Source organism: Populus alba, chromosome 4 (genome assembly GCF_005239225.2).
Source record: "Populus alba chromosome 4, ASM523922v2, whole genome shotgun sequence".
Classification (NCBI taxonomy): Eukaryota; Viridiplantae; Streptophyta; class Magnoliopsida; order Malpighiales; family Salicaceae; genus Populus; species Populus alba.
The window spans coordinates 11,289,131-11,297,305 of NC_133287.1; positions in this window are offsets into that span (position 1 = coordinate 11,289,131).

Sequence of the window (8,175 nt, forward strand, 5' to 3'; positions counted from 1 at the left end):
CATCTTCGTGTCTCAAAAAAGATCTCCAGCCTCTATTAAGATAGATCCATGGTGCCTAGGCACGAACTCAAAGTGTCAGCCATAGATTAAAATGGACTCTGTTCCATGTGAGGGTGTCTATCAAGCAGGAAGAAAACCAAAACATACGGACCCTCTGGACATTTTTCAGCTAAGCCCTAAATACATCGGAAGCAAGGCTCTGCACCAATAGTAGTTACTGTGGAATGCCATCAAATGAAAAATGGTACGAATATAACTGATTCATATGTATATATGGTACCAATAAGTGTACTATATAATCCAATCTTTTTTCTTTTCAATTTCATTCTATACTATTAATTTTATTTATTTAATTATAATATTTTGATAACATGATTTTACAGCTAAACCCCCCTTCATCATAGTCATCAATCCTAGGAATTAAATATGGTACGAATATAACTGATTCATATGTATATGTGGTACCAATAAGTGTGTAATAAATTTACACAACAAATACAAAGAAAATCGAATGGTGAATGGCCGAGGGTGGACCATCAGATGGTAGCTACTCTGACTTGGGTTTCATAACTAGTCAACATCAATGGTACTCTTGCTCTCCTTTTCGGTTCCGAAATTTTATCACTCATATTTTTTAAAATATTTTTTATATAAAAATATATTAAAATAATATTTTTTTAAAATAATTATTTTTAATATTAGCACGTTAAAAAAAACTAAAAATATCAAAAAATATTAATTTAAAGAAAATAAATAATATTTTTAAAATACAAAAACAAATAAAATAAAAAAATAATGTTTGAGGTATACATAGTAACTTTTTTAAATTTAAGCTTACTTTCAACTTTTGCATTTGTGGTATAAAAACAAAGTAAGATGTTTGGTAACACACTAAACTGTGTTTTTTATTGTGGAGTCTATTAAAAAATTAAGTTTGAAATACAGTTTTTAAAAAACAGTTTTTACATGCTTTTATAACCGAGTTTTATAAAAAGCATTTTGAAAAACAATCGCAACCACACGACTACCAAACATTTTATACATGTTTTTTACTATACATAAATCTCAATTATATTTTTTACCAAATACATATCTAAATCCAACTAATCATACCTAAATATATTTTTTAAAAATATATTTTTTTAAATTACGATAATAAAAGATACCTCAAAAACAAAAAAATAAAAATGTAGCAAGTTGAGCTGTTATAGTGATAAAAAAAAACTGTGGCAACCCCTGCCAAAAGTGATAGGTACATGAAAGAATTGGATAGGATTGAAAATTATGTTATCCCAACTTTTTTGACCTTTTTCTATAAAATCATAAAAAAAAAAAAAAAAAAAAACGTGTTGTGATAACCCATTGCTCTTTTTCTCTTGCATGCATGAAAATTATCCCATAAGCCTTTTCTATCGAATCATAAAAAAAAAAAAAAAAAAAAAAAAAAAAAAAAAACCGTGCTATCTTTATCACATTAAAAATAGTTATTATTAAAAAAAATTTTATTTTAAAATATATTAAAATAATATTTTTTATTTTAACATTAGCATAACAAAACAATATAAAAATATTTAAAAAAATTATTTTGAATAAAAAATTAATAAAAATATTCAATTTTTTTCAAAAATATTTTTAAAATTCAAAAAGATATAAGCCTACGACATATTTTTCATGTTAAATCATAAAACAAAAATTATAAAAGAAAGTTATTGTTGTCTCATTATCTAAATTACAGATTTAATAGGTTAGCCTACATTGATTTAGGTTGTATTTTGTACTTTATTTTTATTTCATCCTTTAAAATTGAGTTTATTGGAAATTAAGTCAGACAGTTTTTTTTTTTTTTAGGGGTTATCTCGATCGCATAACGTGGGTTGTGGATTTGACAACTTAGTTAACTCGAGTTTTTTGTCCTTTTTTTAATTTAATTTTGTTTTGAATTTCATCATTCAACACTAAGTTAATTAAGAATTCATCTTCATGATTTTCTTTTCACTTGTTTTCTATAAGATTATCATGGTTTTATGCATAGTTTTGAAACTCGGCCTGGCCCGGCAAGTCGACCTGGGACCCGGCCGACCCAGGGCTGGAACTGGGCTGGTTTGAAGAAAAAATGAAGGAAAGAAAAACCCGGTGTGACCCGGCAACCCGCCCGGCCGCAAACCCGTAAACTTTTATTTTTTTTTACTAAAATAGCATCATTTTGATTTTTTTTAAAATTTGACCCGGCGGCCTGATCAAGACCTAGTGACCCAGTCAAAACCCGGAACCTGGGCCTTGGATTGGGCTGGCCACTGAGCCGGGTCTTAAAACTATGGTTTTATGATCCAGAGTGTAGATTTGACAAGTTAACTTAAGTTAATCTAATATGTCATTATATCAATATTTTTAAAAAATATCATCCAATATACATCATATTTTGAGTTTATAATTATTTTTTTTATTAGATAATACATTAACAATGTTTAGATATTTTTATGTATAAAAAAATAAATCTGACTTGCAACGAGCACGAGTCAATGATCCAACAGAAACTTAGCGCTTTTGAAATTAGAACTAAGCTTTGAGTTAAAAAAAAAAAAAAAAAGGATATTAAGTGTGAAGTGTTCAAAATAGATTTGATATGTATTTATCCTTTTTTAAAAAAATTGTTTCCAGTATATTACTATACACTTGTACATATATTCATACAAAAATGCTTCATAGGAACTAGCCTTACTAAAAGGGAGATGTTCATACTCTATTATACAACGCAAAATTTAAGCTTAATCTTTGAATGTTTTGTGTGATTTCATACATATAGGAACTTTGTTAAATTTAAGCTTAACCTTTGAATGAACTTCTCCCTTTTAAAAGGATATTAAGGTTGTGTTTGTTTAGTTGCAATTTTTACATTTATAGTGTAAAAAACTTTGTAAAGTGTTTGGTAACATATCAAATTGTGTTTTTTTATTGTAGGGCCCTATCAAAAAATTGAGTTTGAAACGTAATTTTTAAGAAGCAGTTTTTACATGTTTTTATAACTGAGTTTTATGATACTCTGTTTGTTTTTGCGTTTCAAAAACAATTTTGAAAAAAAAATATTTTTTTTACTTCAATTTTTTTTTTGTGTTTTCAAATCATTTTAATGCGCTAATATCAAAAATAATTTTGAAAAAATAAAAAAAAATTATTTTAATGCATTTCCAAGTAAAAAACACTTTAAAAAATAACCGCAACCATACAACTACCAAACATTTTATATATGTTTTTTTGATATGCATAAACCTCAATTATAATTTTTATCATACACGTATCTAAATTCAACTAACTACATTTAAATATATTTTTTTTAAAATTTATTTTTTCAAAGTTTAATCATAAAAGATACCTTAAAAAAAAAAATGTAGCAAGTAGAGCTGTTATAATGAGAAAAAAACTGTGGCAACCTCTGCCAAACTGAAAGTGATAGGTACATGTAAGAATTAGATAGGAATGAAAAGTAACCAAAACAAAAATAATGTCATCCCAGAACAGAGGATAAAATAAGAAGTTACGTTTAAAAATTACTTTTTAAAGTATTTTTTATATGAAAATATATTAAATTAATAGTTTTTATTTTTTAATAATTATTTTTAATATTAATACATTGAAAACACTATAAAAATTAATTTCTTTAAAAAAACCCTTTTAATACAAAAATAAAAACAAATAACATTTAAGAAAGCGTTTGGAAACGCGGGCCAACCCGTTTCCAAAAAAAATTAAATTGTTTTTTTGCTAAAAATTAATTTTTTTTTAATGTTTTGGATCATTTTGATGCGCTGATTTTAAAAAATAATTTTTTTAAAATAAAAAAAATATTACTTTAATATATCTTAAAAATAAAAAAAAAAACACTTTAAAAATCATCGCAATTACACTTCCATCATACCCTAAATAAATTGACAGATTGAAGGTGCATTAAATACATGTCTATTCACATAGCTGAATTGATCTTAAAAATAATTTTAAAAAAAATAAAAAAATATTATTTTAATATATTTTAAAATAAAAAATATTTTAAAAAAATCTATCAATATTATAATATAAATCGAGGGTGCGTTAAATGCATGTCCATTCACAGAGCCCAACATGCATACTTGCACCTATGTTTTCTAGATATCCGAGAAGCCTCGCCATAAAACAGAAGCCAAAGCCCACGGCACTATGAACTGAGGAGTATAATTGATGAGCCGCAAAGGGACGGAAGACACTGATGCCTAACATAGAAAGAGGCTGAAGATGAAGCACCTAAACCTAGGAATTGAACGAAAATTTCGATGTAAAAAAAAAAATTATGTTAGTGTGGCCAATGTTTCTAAAAAAACAAATTCAAGACTTTGTTCATAGATTGGATTAGGTTTTATATGCTTGAATAATTTAATGTATTAATATAAAAAATACAATATAATAAATAAATTGATAAAAAAATCAACAACAAAGAAAAAAGTATAAAATCCTCGACTTGAGCTTATCCGGATTAGCATATCAAATATACGACTTAGACATGATACATGGATAAACCCATCGAAAGTAAACTAAATAAATCTATTAATTTCAATTATAAAATAACTCGATGTTGAAGGGTGAAACTAAAAAATAATTAATTATAAAAAAAAAAAAAAAATAGAGTCAAACCGGGTTAACTTATTAACGCACTGACTATGGATATAAGATTGGGATAATCCTATAGAAAAGAAAGAAGAAAAAAATCATGAAGACTAATTCTCAATCAATTAAATGTTGAGGGATAAAATTAAAAAATTAAATGAATGTTAAAAAAAAATCAAATGTTGAAGGATCTTATTTGTTAAAGAAGAAAAAATTAAATAAGAAAGTGATAACCCAACAGAAAGCAATATGGAAAAAGTTTGAAACTCAATTTCTTGCAATTAAAATGTTATAGAACAAAATTGAACAAAAAAACTATAATTCAAAAAAGGTGAAAACAAAATCGACTCGAGCTTACCTAAGTTAGCATGCAAAATCTACAATATGATTATGATACCGAAATAATCCCATCGAAAGCAAATAAAATAAAATTATAAGCTTAATTATCAAACAACCTAATGTTAAAGGGTGAAACTAAAAAATAAAATATATAAAAAAAAGAATTAAAAAAAACCTAAGTTAATGTTAGGTTGACTCACTAACCTCGCAACTATGAACATAAGATTAAGATATTCCTATTGAAAGAAAAGTGAAAAAAAAAAACATAAAGACCAATTCTCAATAAATAAAATGTTGAAGGATGAAATTTTAAAATATTATTTACAAAAAAAGACTAAAGTCAACTAGTGTTAACCTTTAAAACTCGTGATCTTAGTTATGAGTCCGAGACTAACTACATAAAAGGAAACCTTAAAAAAAAATGAAGCAAAATTCTCAATAAACAAAATACTAAGGAATGAATTGAGAAAAAAAAGGAGTATAATAAAAAAGGATCCAAAACAAAACAAATAGCAATAAAAACAATGGTTACCAAATTTGACATAAAAATAAATTAAAATCAAATGTTGAGGGATAAAATTGAAAACAAAATTCAATTAAGAGAATGATAAAAAAAAAAAAACCAAAAGAATAAAGACTAAATTTGATATAAAAATTAAATAAAACTAAATGATGAACAAGGAAATTGAAGGCACAAATAATAATAAAAAATATGTAAAAAACAAAACAAAACAATTAGCAATCATAAGAATAAGAACTAAATTGAATATAAAAAACTAATGATAGGATACCTTTATATTTTGGCATGCCAATGCAAAACCCAAGGAGAATAAAGAAAAAAAAAGGAGAAAAACAAAAGTTCACCAGAGCCCAACTATTGTGCCATCGTGAACATGTGCCTAACCACCAGGAAGAGTACGTCAGAAAGCTTTCAACATCACCATGTAAGGAAGCATTTTGTCGTCTTATGATGCCTCATGTGCTGTCTGAAGATGAAAGAGGCTCTCAAAATGCTAGCGAGTGTGTTGTACGCATGAGCCACCTTTTGTTTCTAAAATATATTTTATATTTATTAAAATATAATTTTAATAAATATTTAATAATTTTTTCAGTGAGATGTCAAACCCAACATCGGATGTACCCAAGGAAATTCTTTATATTTTTACTATTGCTCGTCTTTTGGTATCTATTTTCCACAAAGACCATCACCAAGCAATCTTCTCAATTGATAAGTAATTATTTTAGTGTATCATTTTAAGACTTAAGAGAGTCTATAACAAGATAGGTTAGTGACATGTCAGACCCAAAACAATTGGGTTTGGCGATTAGCCGAACCTAACAAAATATAGGTTTGGCGAGATGCTAGACCCAATTTATTTAGGTTTAACCATCATCCTTAGGTTCATCTATCAGCTAAACCTAAGGAAACATAACCCTGGTGAGATACCAAACCCAACAAGCTTGGGTTGAGTCATCAATTGAATCCAAGGTAACATAATTCATCATGCCCTTTAACTTAGGTCAAGTTACATCTCATGTCTTATGTATTCAAGAGTAAGGAGTCTTGCTTATAGAATGATTATATAAATCATCTGTGTATGAGGTAATGATTTATCTACACTTATAGATGTACAAAAGGTCTCTTGAGAGACTTACCATACTTATTATCTTACTAATCATATGTAAGTGATATTTGTTTCTTATTAATGTCACTAAAAGAAAATGACATTTTAGTCATTTCTTTCTTTGAAAACGACAACGTCAGGGAGTATAAACATCTCCTAAACCATCTAGGTAAGACGTTCAGAACCTTTTTATTTCTTAAGAGCTTGTATATATTTAAAAGTATTAATCCTTTTAGAATACAAGAACAAGCATCACTTGTTCTTGGAATTGAAAGTTCTTTTAAATTATTTCTTGTCTTTCCTATAAAGTTATTGGCTTTATCATTGGAGTGTCTTTAAATCCCCCAATTGGAACTATTTTTATAGGTAGGGCTTTACTATTAATTTGTGTTATAATGTTGTGGTCACACAAATTAATTACCCTAGCTTAAATAAACAAGATAGTATAGAGAAATCAATGGGTCCATCCCACGAGAAAGGTCTAGTACAAGTTTTTATGTTAGATGATATGAAATTTGAGGGGTTTTGAGGTTATCTAGGTTATGCTATGGTAAATAGAATAAAACAATCAAGCTAAATTAAATACATTCGAAACTTATCAAGAGAGAAAACCTTGGTCTCAAGTAAACATCCATTTACGGAAATCAGAATTGATCATTGAAATGATACATCAATTTATATTCTAGATTTTTTAAAAAATATTAGTTAGTTAACCGATCCGTAGTATAATTAACCCTAACCATTAAACAACTACAATATTCGTACTAGTAATTTAATTCAATGGCAACCTGAAGAACTAGATAGGTTGATAAATCTAAACAACATAACTGTTTGTAGTCTATATTTGATTTGATCGAATGTTTTTTTTTTTTTAAGATTAATAACATAGATTTGCCATAATTATTAAACGTAGTTGCTTCACAAATTTATATATCACAACTTCAGTTTTGATAGCAAACTTAGTAATAGATTGTTAGAATAATAACTTAGAGTTCGTTCTAACAATAAAACTAAATAATCATAGGAAAACAAGCATACTCATCATAACTAAATAATCATAGGAAAACAAGCATACTCATCATATAAACTGAAAAGAAAAGGTAAAATAGATTTCACAGTTTTTGAAATTCGAAGGTTTCTTGTGTTGTTGCAACCAAGAAAAAGAACTTAACCTTGCATGTCTATCAAAAAACTAATGAAACGAAGAGATGAATACATAATTTCAGGCATATGAGGAAAGTGTGGATTTTTTCTTCTCTTTCTAGCTGCTCCTCCCTTCCTTTCTCTCTTTCTTTTTATTTGATAGGAAACCCTAATCCCTACTTCTCTACAAAATGGTCCTTTTCTAAGTAGACAATTTATATTTAAGTAGTGCAATACCTATTTTCCTAAAAAAAAAGAGTGTTGCATAAAATCTTCAAGCTTTGACTTTGGACTTTGAGAAGTTAAATTGCCCAAATAAAGACTTGGATGTCTTTTTGCATACTTGGGAAGTAAATTAGACTTGTTTCTTCACAAAACATGTCTGTTGGCAAAAAATTATAAGTCGTCCTACAAAAATCATATATATCTCTCATAC